We start from the raw sequence: 18384 nt of genomic DNA on the forward strand, positions 1-18384 counted from the left end.
GAACATCTTCATATAAACACACATTTCACACAAGCTGAAAGCTGACGTTCTTCATTGTCTGCTGGTTAAAGACGCCCTGAAGAAAGCTTTAGACTTCCTCTTTATTGTACTTCCTCTCTTCTGCCTAGTAACAAAGTCACAATTGCAATACGGTTTGCTAATTATTTGACTCATCCCTGATAAGCGGCCTCACTATGCTTCAGTGCTGTGTGAAGTCTATATTGCACGTCCAGCTGTTAATACGTGATGAATATCTGTGCTTGTGTGGAGCTGTGTTGTTTATTTTTTGATCTTAACTAGCTACAAGTTTACTATACTTCTTGGTTGGCAATGCAACAACTGGACTTCGGGAAACCATTCGTTTCTTGATTCGAATATAAATTTTAATCACTACTCATGTTTTGAGTCCAATAGAAGCTTCCTCAAACATATGTAAATAAATAGCACTCTAAACAAACAAACTTGTGTTTACTAGACACACTGTGAGCATTTCTTGTCTTAGTCATTTAGCTTTTGGTTATGAGTGTAGGAAACAGCTTTTCTCTCTGTCAAAGGAGATCTCACAAGTGGAAATATCTGTCCTGTATATAAGGGACGTGACACTATGAAACCTAAAGTTGCTTTTCACAGCAGCTAACAGAATGATTAATATTAAACCGTTCTAATAAAAGCTGCATGGTTTCACGGGCCCCTTTAAGTGAGGCAACAATATCTCTTTCCACCTGGGGAAATGAATAAATCCCGTTTCCCAACTGTGCAAAATCTGTTCTTTAATGTGCAGCACAGCCTAGCCTGCATCATGTGGGTGGGCCTGTGTTCTTCCCACTAAAATTCTAGGATACTTCTGTCTTTTTTTCCCCTTTTTGCCTGGCTGAGAAATGCATTCCCTTGCCAAGATGGGAGAAAGCTTCAGAACCAATGAAAAGGTGTCCCCAAGGAAGCTGGAAATGATTTGCAAAATATAACCCAGAACTCAGAGTGGTTATGGGAAAATAATTAAAACAGTTCATCTGATTTAGTAATGTAGTTTTTTGTTTTTGCTTTTTTCTCCAACTCTTTTTCAAATATAAATTTTATCTGTCCTTGGGTGATAAAAATCAAACATATAATATAATGTAATGTAATGTAATGTAATGTAATGTAATGTAATAATATATATAATAGTTATTTATTTTTATATGATTAATTTACTTTATTTCAATGACACAGCAAAAATAGCTGAAAATGGGCTTTAAAAATGCATCACAAAATAAGACAAACTTTATTTATCTTTTAAATTTGTAATGCATTTTTTATTATATTATTTTATGTTGTTTATGTTGTTAAGGAAGACAGAGGTGGCACACAATGTGCATTTAACTCAAAAGTCAAACGCAGCAAGCGAGGTAGAGAGATCAAGATATCAAATTTTCAATTGCATTTATACTTTAAAAGACAGATAATGTCTGTAGACCGACTATGCAAAAACTTGCTGTATATCGATTATAACTGTGCATGTAAACTTGCATTTGTGTCATTTTGAAGCTGCCTTTCTTAACCTATTTCATGGTTTGGTTCTTTGAGGGCATGACTGTTCCACACCTATACCACAAAAGCTGACAGTGAAGGCTATTTTGAAAAGTGACGCTACTGAACTGATACAACTGAACTTACAGTGTGAAGAAGTGGTGTGCAAGTGCTTCCTACATACATGTGCTGAGTGTTTAACAGACTTCATGTAGGATTTGTGGCTGAAGAAAAACAAGACCAGTGTTTAGGGGGAGTAAAATGTGGAAATGCGCATAGAGCGAGCGTGTGTGTATGCTTGAGGATGGGTGTGTGATGTACAGAGAGCGTTTTCAGATAAAAGCTGTAACTCATTCTGCTTTTCAGCGACACTTCTATTTCAGATACGATAATGTCCTCACACCGATCCCTATTTCTGCTGCACTATCAAGACTCTTAAAAACGACTAGTGCTCTTAAAACTATTCTAAGCAAAACAGCTCGAGCATTTTGAGAAGTCCCGTTTTAAGTGGCAAATTGTTTTTCCACAATAGAACCAGGCAATTGCTAATTGGAGCCCATAGTCAATTTGACCGAGGACTGATTGGGAAAGAAAGACAGGAGAAGAGAAAGAAAGAGAGAAGGGTCCTCCACGCACTTGCTTTAGAGTGCACCTTGAGTGGGTATGCTAGTGTCTAAATGCTTTGGGATTTAAAGAGCAGAGAGACGGTGGCGCAGGTCCCAGTCTGTGGCTTTGGATAGTTGCGCTCGGGTTTCCATTTTCAAAATGTTTATCCCCCTGCAGACTTCACCGGTAAGGCAGCCGGTAAGCTGCATGACTTAAAGGTGTCTGTGGGGGGAGATGTGAGGCATAATCTGTCGGTAATGGAAGGATTTATTTGGAAATGCACTTCGATCTTCAAGCTCCACCCCCTATTTCCTGATTTACTCTGTACTGCGACACTCCCTCAGTAATAAGTATCTCCGGGAGTGATCTGCCAGGCTAAAGGCAGTAAGATGCCAGCATGACTCAGGAATGAGACGTGGCGGGTTGACATTTCAGTCCTACCTTCTGTAGGTGTCACCCCCCCACTCCTTATTCAGACATCTGGAGTTGATCAAGCGGTCACTTCCTAGTGCTTTTAACCACCCTCACAGCTTAAAGGGGGTCGACAGCTGTTAAAACACCTGAGCGCGCTTGCCGGAGACCCCTTCCTCTCCTACCTCCCCGCAGAGGTGCACACATTACATGCTGGTGCGGAGAAAAAGGGCCACATGCTAACTCAGGTGGCCCGGCAACCTGACACCAAAAGGGTTTGTGAGTCTAGACTAAAGTTCTGGCCTAATTTTCAGGGCATTTGAGGGTCTGCTGGGATTACAGCCCTACAGGCCTCTCCTACAGCAGGGAACTGTCGTCTATGGCTAGATTGTATCAGCAATTTAGGTCTTGTCGGCGGGTGATCTTTAAGGTTGCGAGACAAGCTGGGGTTCAGACAGCTGTAGCCTTTTTGATCTTGCAGTCTCCCACTGTAGCGGTCCAAAGATAGCTGTCAGTCACATACACCTAAAAATAGTAAGTCTGGAAAACAATATGCATCAAAGACACCTTACACTGTAATGCATGTTCACAATTATGTGACCAGCTAAATGACAGAAGGAACTTCGGATTCAAAGGGTGTTTTTAGTGTGAGAACAAAACAATGGCTTGGTGCTGAGGTGATTCAAAAAGTAGTTCATGACCTAGCCTTTCTTTCTGCTGCGACTCAATGTAACAGAATCAGTGTTAGCCTCTAGCATCCCTTGGGAGAGGGCATTATGGCTGCTGTATTGTTGGCTAACCTCCTGCCAACTGTGCGGGGAACAAAAGGCCGAGCGTTTATTACCAGACCCTGCTGTGTTAAAGGAAGCCCAGACCAGCCCTCCTTTCCTGGGGATGGCCTTCTTTTGGCTGTGCTTTCATCAAGCAAATGTAGCTTTTGCTAATAATCAGGTAGATAGCGAGTTCTCAAGAAAATAATCACAGTGAGGCATGTCACTTTGTAATACGAGCACTTCAGTATACTATTTCTCTGTTTTTCCGAGAATTATGTTGTAATTGATTGATATTTTAATATGATTTCTGTGAATTAGCATTTAACAGCGTGTTAATGGTTTTGAGGCGAGTTCTTATTGGGCATCATATGGTTTTCATGAATAAGTCATGATAATGATAAGAAAATTAACTAATTCCCATAACATATTGGGTTTTCCTCCCCAAATTTGTCTCTTAGGTTTTCCCAATAAAATCAACTTTATGTATTTTAGCACAGTCATGTGATAAAACTGGAAGTGACAAAGAAAACAACTGTGGTAGGTTAATTATTGATACAATACAATCAGAGTTGCTTCCTCGCATATCCACTTAAATTTTACATTTAGCACAGTGCGTTTGTCGGTTAAGTGTGTACTTGTTGTACTGAATCTCTTCGTTGTGTTCCACATGTTCCAAAGAAAGACATGTTTATACAAAGCTGGACACAAAATGGCAGCTCAGCGCCAAGAGGTGAGCTTGCTTAGTTATCCCTGTCCATCCCTGGCTGCTAGAGCACATTTTTGGCGCTCGCCCTTGAAATCATCTCCACCTGGATGTTGTAGGCCGGAGTCCAAACACAATAAGGAAATAAAATACGAGTGTGAAAAGCTAGCAAGAATGGCTCTTCCCCCATTGGGACCCACTGCACTCCACAATGCACTTCGATGACAGGAAAAGTTTATGGCGATTTGTTGAATCAAAAGGAGGAGGATGGGGAAAAATGCTATGAGCATGAGCTGTCACATTCCGCACCCATGATGGAGGCATGCATATTTTTTCACTAGCTTAGTCCAGCTGCTACATGTTAGCCTGAGAACTAATCGTCAGTGTTGGCCACAGGCCCACATGGAGGAAATTTGGGTTGTTGTTAAGTGGGAGTGAAAGTTATTTCCACTGAGATTGATCATTATTGTACAGTATGACTGAGGGAAACAGTTGTGTGGGCCATCTCAAAAGAGTACTTTACCAGCCCTTCAGTGTTTTTATTAGCATTATGACCCACTGTAAATTTTGACAGGTTAAACATTTTACTGTGCAGCCAACTCTTCTCTTTTAATCTATGTTCTTGTTATCATGGGATAGATTAGCTAGTTAGTCTTGCTCAGTTGGCTTTTTAAGGTTGTATTGGACTTTAGGGATTGCACATAGGCACATAGGTTGGAGCTAATGCTAATTTTGTTCATTTGCCAGGACAGAGTCTATTATATTTGACTGAAATTAAATTAAATATTAAACTGAGTTAAAAGGAGTGTTACGTGTAAAAACCTTTCGCCATCCTAATATACAGTATGTATTTTTAAACTCACACAAGAGAATAGGTGTTTAAAGTTTAAAGTTATCATGCTGCTTGCAAAATATGACTTGCCAATGAAGCAACAGACTTTAATAGTCCCGTTAAACGCATGTGGGTGTGGAACAGGAGATTATATTTTTCTTTTGAGGGGGGAGTAATGAAGACCAAATGACTACTCAGAAGTCATTTATTAGATTTTTTTTAACCTTCATCCTACCGATTCACTTGGGTGGAAAGTTTTGCCCTGGGGAGTCCATGGTTGTCAGTTCCTCTTACCTCAGACAACCATCGCCATCGACAGTGTCGAATAGGAACAGTGGGACAAATTACCCGCACTGTGCCCAGGGGGCAGGTGGCTTTTAGGGGTCGTTTTCTCAGGTCACATGTAGTAGACGTACATCTGTCACTGTGAAGGTAGCACTGGGGGACACACGGCTTGCCGTTCCCTGATGTGTAAATTGATTCAAATTGACAGACGGTGGTACCTTTTGCTTCGTTACTCCCTGTGCCCTCTTTAACCGGAGGACAGGATCACAAAGCAGGGTTTGTTAGGGTAATCTAGGTCTTTGTCCACTTATCAACATGACGAATCATCTGTGTAGAGCTAGATGAGGTATAATGCAGTTCCATTGAGGACCCGTTAATTCAACACTTGAATTAATTCCCCCATAGGACTTTTCACATTTTCTTTTTGGTACACAGTAGTCAGACATGTATGGGTTGGGTACAGGTTGCTGAGGACTACAGCGACAGAAGATATTTGCAAAGAAAAAAAAAACAAGTGTTAAATAAGTGTGAAAATAGTCATCCTTTTAAAAAAAAGTATTGTATTCAGTTCCGTTTCCCATAAATTATATCTGTAAGCTGTAAGCTCAAGGACAGGTGTTTGGAGACCAGTATCAGAATTTATGTTCCTCTGGTCTAAACAAACTTGTTTATCTTCATTTGTTGTTCACTTTCAAGTGTAGTTTATCTTAAGCAAAAATGAGACATAAGTTTTTGTGAGACATTTACCTTTAGTGCTAGTGACTGACAGTGAAAAAAAGTATAGATCTATCTATATATTATTCATTTTATTTAATTCTTTGTGTGTAAATATAGATTTTTTTATTATTATTATATTTACTGTTGTTTTATTCTATTAATGTCATGGTTGCTCCTCAAAACCCACTGATAGTGTGGCAGTTTATGTTTGAAATTTCATCTTGTTTAGGAAGCAACATATCTATTTCACTGCATAAAATCATACAGTACACATTTGACATCTGGCACATTTGACATGTTTTTGGAGATGCAGAGGAATCTTTAGTTGTGGTTTATCACCACCATCAGCTGGCTTGTACAGTGGTGATGTACTGTAAACATCCTTTTAGCAACTGACCCATTTTAAACGCAAGTGTGTGGCTTAGCGTGCAGTCGTAGTCAAACATGATGGCTAGAGGTCAGATTTACATGGTGGAGGCCGGCGTGCTATTGGTGGACATTCATCTGGGCCATTGAGCAGCAGTGGCCAGAGGTCTGCTGAGTTATATAGTTTCACTACTGCAAAAATTTTTTAACAGGAAATCAACAAATAGGTGGAAGGACATGCTGAGAGTGGCTAAAAATTGCATTTTTTCTGTTTAAGAAGGACAAAAAGATGTTTGACGCTGTTTTTTGCGCATTCACGCATACATGCTTGAATCTGTGCAATATATGTGTGTGTGTGTGTGTGTGCGCATGCAAGTGTGTGATGTACTGGAATGGGATCATTTCATACAGTGACTTTCACGAATATTCATGAGGCTCTGGTGATATCTGTAGTGTTATTCATCATAGAATAATTGCATAAATCCTGTTCAGTGAGAGAACCCAAGATGCCCCACACATTTAATCTCAGATATTATACTGCTCCCTTGATCTACTTGAACAACACTTGTACTAGAATATCCAGAGCAAACAAGAACGAAATGTTTTGCAACAATTTGTTTTTCTTATTTACATCACGGCGCTATCGCACACACACACAAAGCTCCAAGTCAAACCCCCCTCCGGTTACACTAGTCGAAAAAATTGGAAAAAGAGGAAAGAACGTACCAAACAATATTATCATAGAAACGTCTATCCATTTATATTTCCTAACTTTTTAAACATGCTGAGATGTGAAGTCTGCGCTCAGAAATGTAGATCCAAAAATGAACTCCACTAACAGGGCATGCTTCTGTGCCAGCACGCATAAATTACATCACATACAAACCAGTTAATATTTCACAAGGGAATGAAAAAAAAAAAAAAAAAACAGAACGAATTCTATGCCCTGGACCAATGCAAGCCAGTTGCAGAGATTACAATACATAGTAAGGTCTGAAATGTGTTAGAAGTGAAACAAAGGGTTCCCTGCAGTCAGCCTCTCGGAGGTGAAAGGTCAACCCGGCACATCTGACATACTGCACATTAAGATGTGTGGGCCAGGGAGCCTTGAGGTACTATTTGCCACCTGGCAAAGATCAAGTCTTAATGCTTTGTTTGTGTGTGCGAACGTGAATGTGTGTTTTGAGGGCTAAAATTGTAAATCAGGAACTCTAATATAGCAACAGAGTAAAAGAATACTGCACACTGTTTGACTGTAAAGTCATTATTAAATGATGTATGGAGAAAGTGAAGATGGTGTATTTTTGATTTGATCTGAAACATTAGGAATTAAACATGTTGCTTTCTTTTGTCAAAAAGGGTTTGAACATTTCCAGAGAGCACTCCCACCTAGGTCAATAAATAATTCAGGCTTTTTGGAAGTAGGCCTTGCGTCCCCATGAGAGGCTAGCGGGCTGCTGAAGCCGGAATGGCTTCATCATTTCTAGCATTTACACGGGCATACTGTATGCCGTTAGACTGGAGCTCATCTTCTCTGAGGCAAATTTTCAGGTTTGAAGAACATCTAGATTTTCGAAACGGCGCGAGGTGATTCCCCAAAGCGGGTTTTCTTGCAAATGAATGTGATATAAAATGCGTAAGAGTATAATTAGTTACAGTTAGGAGAAAAAGGGAGAATACCTTTCTCAAACACACATATACTCACATACACAAACAGAGCAGTTCATATCTTCATGTGTTGGGGCCTTATCAGAGACAAACAGCTACAGAGCTTTCTTTTTCCCCTCTCTTTTGACAAACGACACACTGTTGCAGCAACATTACCGGTATGATGAGGTGCTTTGTTTTTTTTTTCTTTCTTTTTTTTCTCCTTCTACATGACTGTGCTTTGTTCACCTTAACCAACCTTACCACAATATATTTGTACTAATATTAAAGGATAGTTCACCCCAAATTAATTATGTCATGTTATATCAGAGCTATATGCCTTTATTTCTTCTATTGAACACAAGAGAAAATATTTAGCAGAATGTCCATGCTGTTTTTTTTTTTTTTCATACAATAAAAGTGAATCAGGACTGTTGTCAGAAATGTAAAACAAAAAAGAATGCCTTGTTGTTATATTAAGAATCTGTTGAGCAAGCTGTATGTGAATGAATGAATGAATGTATGTAATTTACTGAAAATCTTCCTTCTTCCCCCTTTATTTAAACATGACCAACAATGTTCAGCATCAATAATGGCTAATTTCAACAAATTTTTGATTTATTTATTTGACCTCAGCCTAGATGAAATTTGTACGCTCTGCCAGAGGGGATGATTTTTAATGAATAACAGCTTATATTGTGGATTGTGGTCTGTTCCTCACACAAATATAATATAGTATAGTTTCTTATAATATAGTATAGTACAAGACTTGATTTGTATGGACTATCATGTTTAGAGCTTCTCAGGTCCAGTACCCATTCACTTCCTTTGTATATGGAAAAGATCAGCCTGGACATAATTTGCGTTTCACAGAAGGAAAACAAGTGTCTGATTATAATATTAATATTAGAATATAAATGTTAACACACACTACTGTTCAAAAGTTTGGGGTCAGTAATGTTTTTTCTAATGTTTTTTTCTCACCAAAGCTACATTTATTTGATCAAAAATGCAGTAAACAGTAATAGGTACATTTTTCTATTTTAATATATTTTAAAATGTAATTTATTCATGTGATGGCAAAGCTGAATTTTCATCATATTCAGTGTCACATGATCCTTCAGAAATCATTTTAATATGCTGATTTGTTGCTCAAGAAACATTTCTTATTTTTATCAATGTTGAAAATAGTTGTGCTTCTCAATATCTTTGTTGAAACCGTGATTTTTTTTTTTTTTTTTTTTTCAGGATTATTTGAGGAATAGAAAGCTCAAAAAACAGCATTTAACCATGTAAAAGACTTTACTGTCACTATTTCATGTGACCTTGCTGAATAAAAGTATAATATCTTAACAAAACAAAACTGTTCATATTACAGTTTGCTTTAATTAATAAATGGTTTTGGTTCAGAAAAAGACATGAAAGTAAATCCCAGTGGTAATGGCATTCTGATATAACAACTTTATCTATCAACTAGATTCTCTTCTTCATTTGAAAGGAAGTTGAGCTCAATCAAGTGACACGGCCTCTCAGTCAGATGTTCGCTTCTTTCTCCGTGCGATCCATGGTAACACAAAATATTTGGTAAACAGGCAGAGGACCCAAGGAAAATGTGCTTGTAGCTGTGTGTGTGAAGGCACGGTAGCGCACATCAGCGGCCTGTATATCACATGCTTTGTGATACTCTATCTGAGTTCAAATGAAGCTTACAGTGACTCACAATCTCACCAGGTTGTTTACGCCAAGAAACCTGAATAACGCTGCTAAGATTGTTTCAGGGCTGACTTCACTGTATCACGAGAGGTGATTATGTAGGACATACACATTACATAAATGTATATAAACAAACGAGAGAAATTAATGTTTATTTATTTATTTTGATCTTTTTGAATGGCAATTAATTTGCCAACAACCTATAGCTGGAAAGAATTCCTAGACTTCAAAAACTGTAGTCCGTGTTTAAAAGAGGTGCAGCTGCCATTTCGGTTAACGTCTGCTCAGCGCCCATCTCAAGGTGCTAAAGGCTGATTAAGTTCCTTCTATAAGCGCCTCTGGCTCAATTGCTGGGCCCCAGTGATCACACCTCTGAAAGTGGAACTTGCCACCCTTACCAGGTCACACCTTATCCCTCTCATGACTGATAAGAGCAGCACAAGGGCAGAAAAGAGCTCGTGTTAGCGAATACGTGACAAACAAAGCAGCAATAGTTTTTCTTTTTTTTTCTTTTTTTTGCCACCAAGTCACTGTGACATTCGGTGTACCAAAGAAAGTTGTGGTTTAACGTGCAAATGTTCTATTTATCAGCTCATGCTTGAGAGATGTTAAGAAGAAAAAAAAAGGGGAAGTGATTAAACTCTTTATTTTTCATTCGTAATGCCTTGAAATATTATTTCAATGGAGCTCAAACAGTTAACTGTCTTATAAGAGCCCAGAAAATGAGAAGCCGTATATGGGAGAATGTGACCTATGGTCCTTCACCCTTGTTTAAATAACAGGTTTTGAGACCGTGGAGGTTTTTCTTGGCACCTGTTGAAGTCAAAACTGCCCAAAACAGACAGTTTCACAGGCTTTTGTATTTTAAGAAAACATGTATTTTTGGCCACTGTCTAGCTCTGGTTTCCATGGAACTCTGGGAGAAGGTCGGAAATCAGCTTTCTCTTGAGGTGACCGTGCAAAGATCGTGTTATTTATTGATGTATTTATTTAGCCATTTTTAACTGAAAGGTTTGAGCTGTATTGCATTTTTAAAGGCACGGTTGTATTACCCAACAGCTAAAATCAACAATAGCAGAGCCAGCGTTGAAAGTTTATGAACATAATAGGGATAATTATACAGTAGAGTTGTGGCGAATGAAAAGGAACAATAAACATTGGGGTGTGAAATAAGAAACTCAGTCTTATAGGGCATTTATATGCTCCCTTTTAGTCTGTAGGTTTCGACACAAACTACCTGATGCCATTTTTAACAAACACAGAGTTTTATGGTGATATCCATATAACTTAAAATGAGTGACCATCTGGTAAAATGCAAACCTAAGTTTTGTAGACTATTGTAGTGAATATAATTGCAATAATTTGATTAATATTTTACAGTACGCTCATTTGTTTTTGGTGGTTCCTCCTGATGGCCATTATCATGAGGGATTTGGTCACAAATCAAGCTGCATTGAGCTGCATATGCTCTTGAAGTGACTGTCCAGGGTACAGTAACTCTAACGCCAATAATTCAGCCTGTTTGTAAATGGCCTCGGCTAGCTTTATTAGCCTAACGCTTTGCCACTCCCTGCGTTAAATCATCGATGATTCCCTTACAAAGCGGCAAACCCTGGCTGCTCAGGAGTTAACATGGGTCTTTCCTGTTCTGTGAAAGCCCTGCGGTCCTCAGCATTACGAATGATGTGGCTTCTGAGAGCCTTAACACAGTCGACGGAATGAATACGACTTCCGTTTTAGACGATAATATGATCCGCGTGTGCTCCCTGGAGGTGTCATCAAGGGGAAAGACGAATCCTCCTCGCTGAACAGAGGAAGTGAAGGGAACAATGGCCCCCTCAATATTTACTGGTTCTCCACTCTAAGCCTGTCTTATAATCGCCTGAGCCAAGGAGATGTTTATGGCTTCCCCCTGGACTATTTGTATGTATGCTCTTGTGTGTGTGTGTGTGTGTGTGTGTGTGTGTGTGAGAGAGAGAGAGAGCTTACCCAAAGGAGTGGTTACAGAGGGAAGCTGTAGCTTTAAGCTCTGCAGTACCTTTTGATTCCTGTAATCGGCATTTTAATTATCCACTTGAGCTAATTAGCACCTTGCGTTACCCCAGGTGTGTTACTGTAAACATCATCAAAGTAGCTCACTTTCACACTCTTTGATGTGCTCCTAATCCAGCACCTCCTCCCAGAAAACTAGAGATCTCCATCCTCCGCGCGTTTCCTAGTTTGCAAAATAATGCTGGTGTTTTATTAATCATTTTGAACAAGTTATATATATTATATATATATATATATATATATATATATATATTATATATATATTATAAATATATAATATGTAATTTAAATCCTTTTTATTATGAATTTATTTATATAAAAATCTCCATATTTGTATTTTAAGTATTTGTATTTTTTTAATATTTACACAAACAAACAGATTAGATTTAGATTTTAAATAGAATAGAATTTAGAATGTTTTTTATTTAATTAAATAATTATTATTTTTTCAATTAAATTAATAATAATTATTTAAATAATTCAAATATTTTATAATTATTTAAATTATATATAATATATTCAGATTTTTTAAATTAGATATTTTATTAAATGCAAGTATGTAAATATCAAAATATTTTTTTTATATTTTTTTATATTTAAATATTTATTTTATATGTTCTAGTATTTATTTTATATGCCTAAATCAATATATCAGTCGGTATTTCTTTTTATGTATTTAAATGAATTCGGTGCAATCTTATAAATGCTCAAGCCAATACGAGTGACTGATCAGCACTGTTGTCAGCATTGGATATTGTAGTTCATTCATTCTGTTCTTTCCTCTATAACAATTCTGACAATACAGAAGGGCCAAATATGGGTCCCTGGTGCATCCCATGGGTCATCTGACCTTTGATGGTAGTTATGGGGAAAGGGCATGGAAAAGGTTTTGGGAGGGTCAGAGAATGACCACATAAAGGGCCGAATTATTCCCTTGTGTGTTACCTGCTGGGGAACTATTCAGGTGACCAAACTCCTCACACAAGTGTGTATGTGTTAGGATGTGTATACGGGAGGGGGTGCTGAACAGATGTGTTTTACTCCCTCATTAACATCAGAAAGAGCTGCTCTGATTGAAGGTCCTGGACCAAGGGGGCTCTATTTCTCATTGGATGTGGACTGTCCCCATTCACTCACACACACTCACACACACTGACCTCTTTAAAAGGCTCCCACCTACACTGCCAGCTGGCAACTGGTTAGGTTTTGCTGTGGTCCACACCACAGATCCATGCACATGAGCTCTCTGAACACCTAAATCGCAAACACCGATAAACATGTTGGCAGCAGAAGACAGGCATGCACTTGCCACAAATGATCTTCCTAGTGTAACGTTCTGCAGGGTCAAACGATCCATTTGAATCCATTTCGAAAGCTCTGAGATATTACGTATCAGCCACAACCCAATTTCAAAAACCTTTTTAAATTGAATACCTTCGAAATCCCTGCAACCGTTAACTAGTTGAGAATACGGCTCCTGCAATCGTAAACAAAGTACTTAAGCGACGAGTTGCATGGCGATTCAGGTTTCGCCCGACTCTTTTTCAAGTCAAAGGAATAAGGCTTACTGTAATCTGCACTGGCAGCGCCGTATGTTATTATCGTGTCCTAATTAATCTTACAGGAGGTGTAATTCAACTTCAGATTAGGCCCGCACCTCACACAGATTAATTAATGTCTCTAATCAGCAACAGCAAAATTAATTTTGCCCTGATTATGCGCTTTTGAATTTGCATGTGCTTAAAGCAGGCTCTTTATTTCATTATGATATTGAGAGCAGATTCTCGCGCACACCACACACACACACGAAACAGGTTAGGCTGCTGTAAATGGACATGCACGCGTACACACAACTGGATGCGGGCATAATCTGTGTTATTCACTCGTGTTTTGGCACACACAGCACAAGGCGCATGTACACACACGCTCGCGGCGGTAGCCAGGAGCTGTTTGCAGTAGAGTGTTATTGATGGGGCTGTGGGAGTGATGGAGAGAGAGAGGCTAAAGAACAACACAGCAGATGCGCTGACAGTTGTTCACAGGCAACCTTGTGCATGTTTAATACCACCCCAGCTGATCCTGGGTCTGTCGAACACAGGAGAGCACAGCTTCCATCCAGTGTGCATTTGTGTTTGACAAAGCCATATTTGCCCCCTCAGCAGCAGATATGAGTGGCCTATGTATATGGAGAGATAGAGGGAGGGAAATCGCATTCAGCTGAGCTAGAGGTGGGTGAAATGGCGCATGGCCTATGAGCAAGACTCCAGTCTCAGCTGTTAAGGTACGTTTACATTACAGAAATTTCAGCCAAAAATATTGTCAATAGTGTAGAGTATGAAGCACATCTCACAGAGAAGTCAGTTTCAAACCAAAACAACGTTGTGAAATCTGCACGGGGAAATCTTTCACCTTCAAACAAAATTCCTGATCGCGTTGATTCCTATTGAAATGACTGGATTTCACCCGTGAAAATTTTCTGAACAATGTAAATGTGACTGCACCTCTAGGCATTAATTATTCTCTGTGAATCAAACTTACAACTCTCTATCCATAATTGAAGCACTTACCCACTCAGAGAATGTGAGGGATTTTTAGGGAATTGTTATAAACTAAATGTTTCCCATGCAGGCAGCACTTGTGAAAGTACAATTAGTGGTCATATGCTGTGAACACTTGCCAAGACACACTGAAGAACGTCCAAAAAGGAGAAGTTTTGAGAAAAAGGCTTGAAATCAAACCATGCATCGCTAAATTCTCTGAGGGTTTCTTATGATAAGGTAGAGATTGAGTTCGTCTTTGTGGTGCCAGTGAAAGAGTGCTTGTTTTCCTATTTTCTTTTTTCTTCTCAAATGAAGTGCACCATAAAATGGTGGAGGGCAGAAGAAGGAAGTGTGGGAAGGTTGTGGGCAGGATGGATGGATAGATAGATAGAGCCACTCCTTACATGAATATTTCATTAGCAACCTGTCTGCTGGTCTGGAGCCTTCATTTAAAGCCCCCCTTTGAGGTCTTATTTTTTTTTCTCCATCTGGACCTGTTAGCTTTCAGAAACCCAACAAGCACCTCTGGCAATGCCACTAAGGAGTCTTAGCAGAACCCAAGCTGTTTCCTTTTAGTTTCGCCTTTTGTCTGATAGTAAACAGGTATTAGGGAAAGATCATTGCGTTCCGTGAAATCAGCCTTAAATAAAAGTAACCAAAAGACTGGAATCAATTTTTCTGAAGTGAAGAAGTTGGAAGCCGTTTCAGGCAGTGCAGTATGACTTATATTGATGGCCTGTGGGGGGATATAATTGTATTTACACCATAAATATGTGCTTTAAAGTGACAGTTCACCCAAAAAATTTTTTTTTTTTTACTGTCAAGTCAATGGTAACTAAAACTGTTGTTTGGTTACCAACATTCTTCAAAATATCTTCTTTTGTGTTCCACAGAAAAGTCATATAGGTTTGTAACGTCATGTAAATAGAGTAAATAGAAAGAGAATTTTCATTTTTGAGTGATCTACCTCTATACATCTTTAAAAAACAAAACAAGTATGGTAGTTGTTGTTTGAGTACTTTGTATTCTTACTAGAGAATTATTTTTTTTACCTCTCTAAAAAGGACAAAAACATTGCTTATGTAACAAAAAATGATGTAAAGTGTCTCTTTGGTTTCTCTCTTAGAGGGAACCTGGTGTTGTTTTGCTCGTGAAACTGTTTGAACAGCTAGTGACCGACGGGCCAATCGCATGCTGAGAGCCACCGAGCATCTGCCGGGAGATTTGCATATTAATTGACCCATATTAACTTCCAAAAAAATTGATAGACTCTGAAGTCGGCCAACAAATTCATCTGCCTGTGCTTCTAAACCCTCACCTGCCGATTTTATGGTAGAGTATCACGGTACAAAGACGTTGTGCTCAAAGGAAAGAAAACCTAAAATTGCAGGTTTTGTTAGCGTGTGTAATTTGCGTCGTCTCTTTTCAGCTCTCTCGCCCTGAGGCGGTTTGGGCTTTTTGTGGTTGTTCTTTTCTCCCAGAGTGCAACCTGACTGATAGTTCGCCTGAGATAGAGGTTGACTTCTTTATCTTCCTCTGTGCAGCATATTGTGTTCTCCTCTCCTCCTGTCTTTTCTCCTCCTCAGGGTAGCCCAGTGAGCTATTGTGTGTCTCCAGCCCTACGAACTTACACACACACACACACACACACACACATACACACACAGGCACTCTGAGGCTGGTAGAGGCCCAGAACAGTTGTCGAGAGAGAGAGGGGTAACATGTGCATGGGGTGGGCACAGATGGTGGGTCTGCGTGGGGGAGGAAGGGGGAAAGGTGGGCCGTCTGGCGGCATGAGCAAGCCTCAGAGAGCTCTCTCTCTCTCTTTCTCTCGCTTCCTCTCTTCCCCTTCTCTCCTTCTTGCCTGTTGCGTTGGGTCCTATAGTAGACAAATGGGAGTTTAATTCAATTAGGGCCAGGCTACTGTTGCAGCTTCACGGCAGGGTCTGTGGAGCACCGCCACCCATTTACAGATGGGTGCACACTAGATAAGTGCGCGCGTACAAGCCGTCTCTTTCGCTCTCCTTTTTTCACACTCACAAATATTGGCAAGTACTGAAATACTTAAATACAAGGAAAACAAAGACCACCACAGTACACACACACACACACAGACACACACACCCTCTCCAGGTTTGCAGTAATGGTTCACGCATAGCTGAGTTTTCACTGAGGATCACCGCAGCACAAAAGCGGCCCCTCTCTTCCTGGGCCCTTTGTTCCCTCAGCACCAGTGTGACCTCTTCGGCTGCCCGGCCTTAAAACAAACATGGAGAGCCTTCTCCCCCATCACATGCACTGTAAACAAGAGCACTTTCACCAACCATTATATACGTGCTAACCCTACAAGAAAAAATAGACTCAATCCAGACACTATCTGTCAGGTTCAAGGCCTTTGCTGATATAAGCAGCCTTGCGTGGGAGTCACACATTCATTGTTGAAAAGCATGTAGTTTTTTACCATCATAATCATAATTAAAGTTTTGCGACTTTTAGCTTTGAGGCTATTTAAATGCTAAAGTATTCTTGACGAGATTGACAAGTTTCATTTTTTAGCAGATATATGCATATGAAAATACTCTCTTTCCCTTCTCAGAAAATGTATTTTATTTATTTTTTTTTATTTTGCTAATGTACACCTAAATCCTGCACAGATTTTATTTGATATATATATATATATATATATATATATATATATATATATATATATATATATATATATATATATATATATATACTTTATTAATTTATTTGATTTTATTATTAAAGGAATGTACTGCAGAAACACTTGTTGTACTATTTCATTTTCTTCATAGACTGCTTAAAACTATTTTATTCTTTAGACCTAAAATTGGATACATTATTCAATGCAACTTGTTAATGTGTCCAACAGGTGAAATCATATTATTTCCTTTCAGAATGTGGCGGTTCCCTTGCATTTAAAAAAAAAAATTCTCTAAAATTACAGTTATTTCCCATTAATTTTAGATCAGACTGCTGTCTGAGCATGTTCTTTACCCCTGTGCTTTTTTTTTTTTTTTTTTGAAGCGTGAAACAGGTAAAAGTTTGCCCTCCCTCATCCTTTTTGTGCATGAATGGAAGATGGCTGATTTGATTTACATGGATCATTTCCAGGCTATAGCCACTAGGCAGCGACCTCCTTTCAACTGTTTGAAGTCTTACCTAGTCGCCCCCTCCCCCACTGCTCACTCAGGTGATGCGCACCGCACAGGAGAGAGAGAGAGAGAGAACAGAGCAGTTATTTTCCACCGTCTGTTCCGCCGGGTTTCATTACCGTGGCAGAGAGGCACCTGGGAAAGACCTGCGGCAGGCTGTCTGATTCTCGGTATGGATGTGGAATACGCACTCACCTTTCTGTTTCGGCCGCTAGGAACAGACGGAAAGGAGATGAAAGGAAGGGGAAAAGATGGATAGCAGGCGGATTACCTGCGAACAGGGAATGTTGAAAAGGTGTGTGAGCCAGCGGAGGTGTCGTTCAGTCCAGATGGATGTGATTGTCGAGCGTTCGCCGTAACAGAAACCTTCCCTGTCTGAAATAATCGAACGCTTGAATCATCCTTCGCCACGTACCAGTGAAATGGCTCCAGTGGACGTGTGGCTTTGGGTTTGCAGGTGTGTCTGCAGTTTTTCCCCGAGCGCTGGGAACACACTCCGCATATGAGATGAGAGGATTGTAAGAGATTGTGACAGAGCACACACATACCTGTCTAAACAGCTAAACTGCTCAGAAGAACATGTGTATGTGTGTGCGCACACAACTCCAGGCTATGGAATGTGTGAACCTCTCCCAGTTAGCGGAGAGACTCTTAGTGTGTCCAAACTGGACAGACACAAGGTATTGTTTTTGTAATTATATTAAATGTTTGTTTGCTAATTCCACCATCAGCATTTAAAAGATTCTGCCTATATAGTTTGTTACTGAGTTCTTGTTAAGGATGACTTTTAGAAACATCTTGAGATGCATTATGCCTTATTCTCAGAGGACAGCTAGCAGAAGGATAGGTGGGGTTGTTCGAGAATATGAAATAGCACAGAGAGAGAGATAGAAGGAAGGGAGGGGAGAAAGGAGAAGTCAGGGCGAGAGAGAGAAGAGAGGTGGCCTCTTTGTCTCTAGGGTGAGCACAATGGACCGTTCACTGCAGGAATTATACAGCAGGACAGCTGCCGGAATGACACACTAAAATGGCAGCCAATGGAATTACAATGGGGGCT

At 39.6% G+C, this 18384-nt stretch overlaps 1 protein-coding gene across 4 annotated transcripts in view; it reads left to right on the forward strand.

The window, feature by feature from the left end:
* Positions 1 to 18384, forward strand: part of zeb2a (zinc finger E-box binding homeobox 2a) — a 49342-nt gene that overhangs the window by 14406 nt on the left and 16552 nt on the right. The window contains exon 1 of one of the 4 annotated variants that reach the window (XM_048193599.1): positions 17391 to 18007. The exons of the other annotated variants lie outside the window; for them this stretch is intronic. The gene's annotated coding sequence lies outside the window, so the exon portion shown is untranslated. Of the gene's footprint in view, positions 1 to 17390; positions 18008 to 18384 lie in introns of those variants that run through there. 4 annotated transcript variants of the gene reach the window in all.

This window comes from Megalobrama amblycephala, linkage group LG6, assembly GCF_018812025.1.
Source record: "Megalobrama amblycephala isolate DHTTF-2021 linkage group LG6, ASM1881202v1, whole genome shotgun sequence".
Classification (NCBI taxonomy): Eukaryota; Metazoa; Chordata; class Actinopteri; order Cypriniformes; family Xenocyprididae; genus Megalobrama; species Megalobrama amblycephala.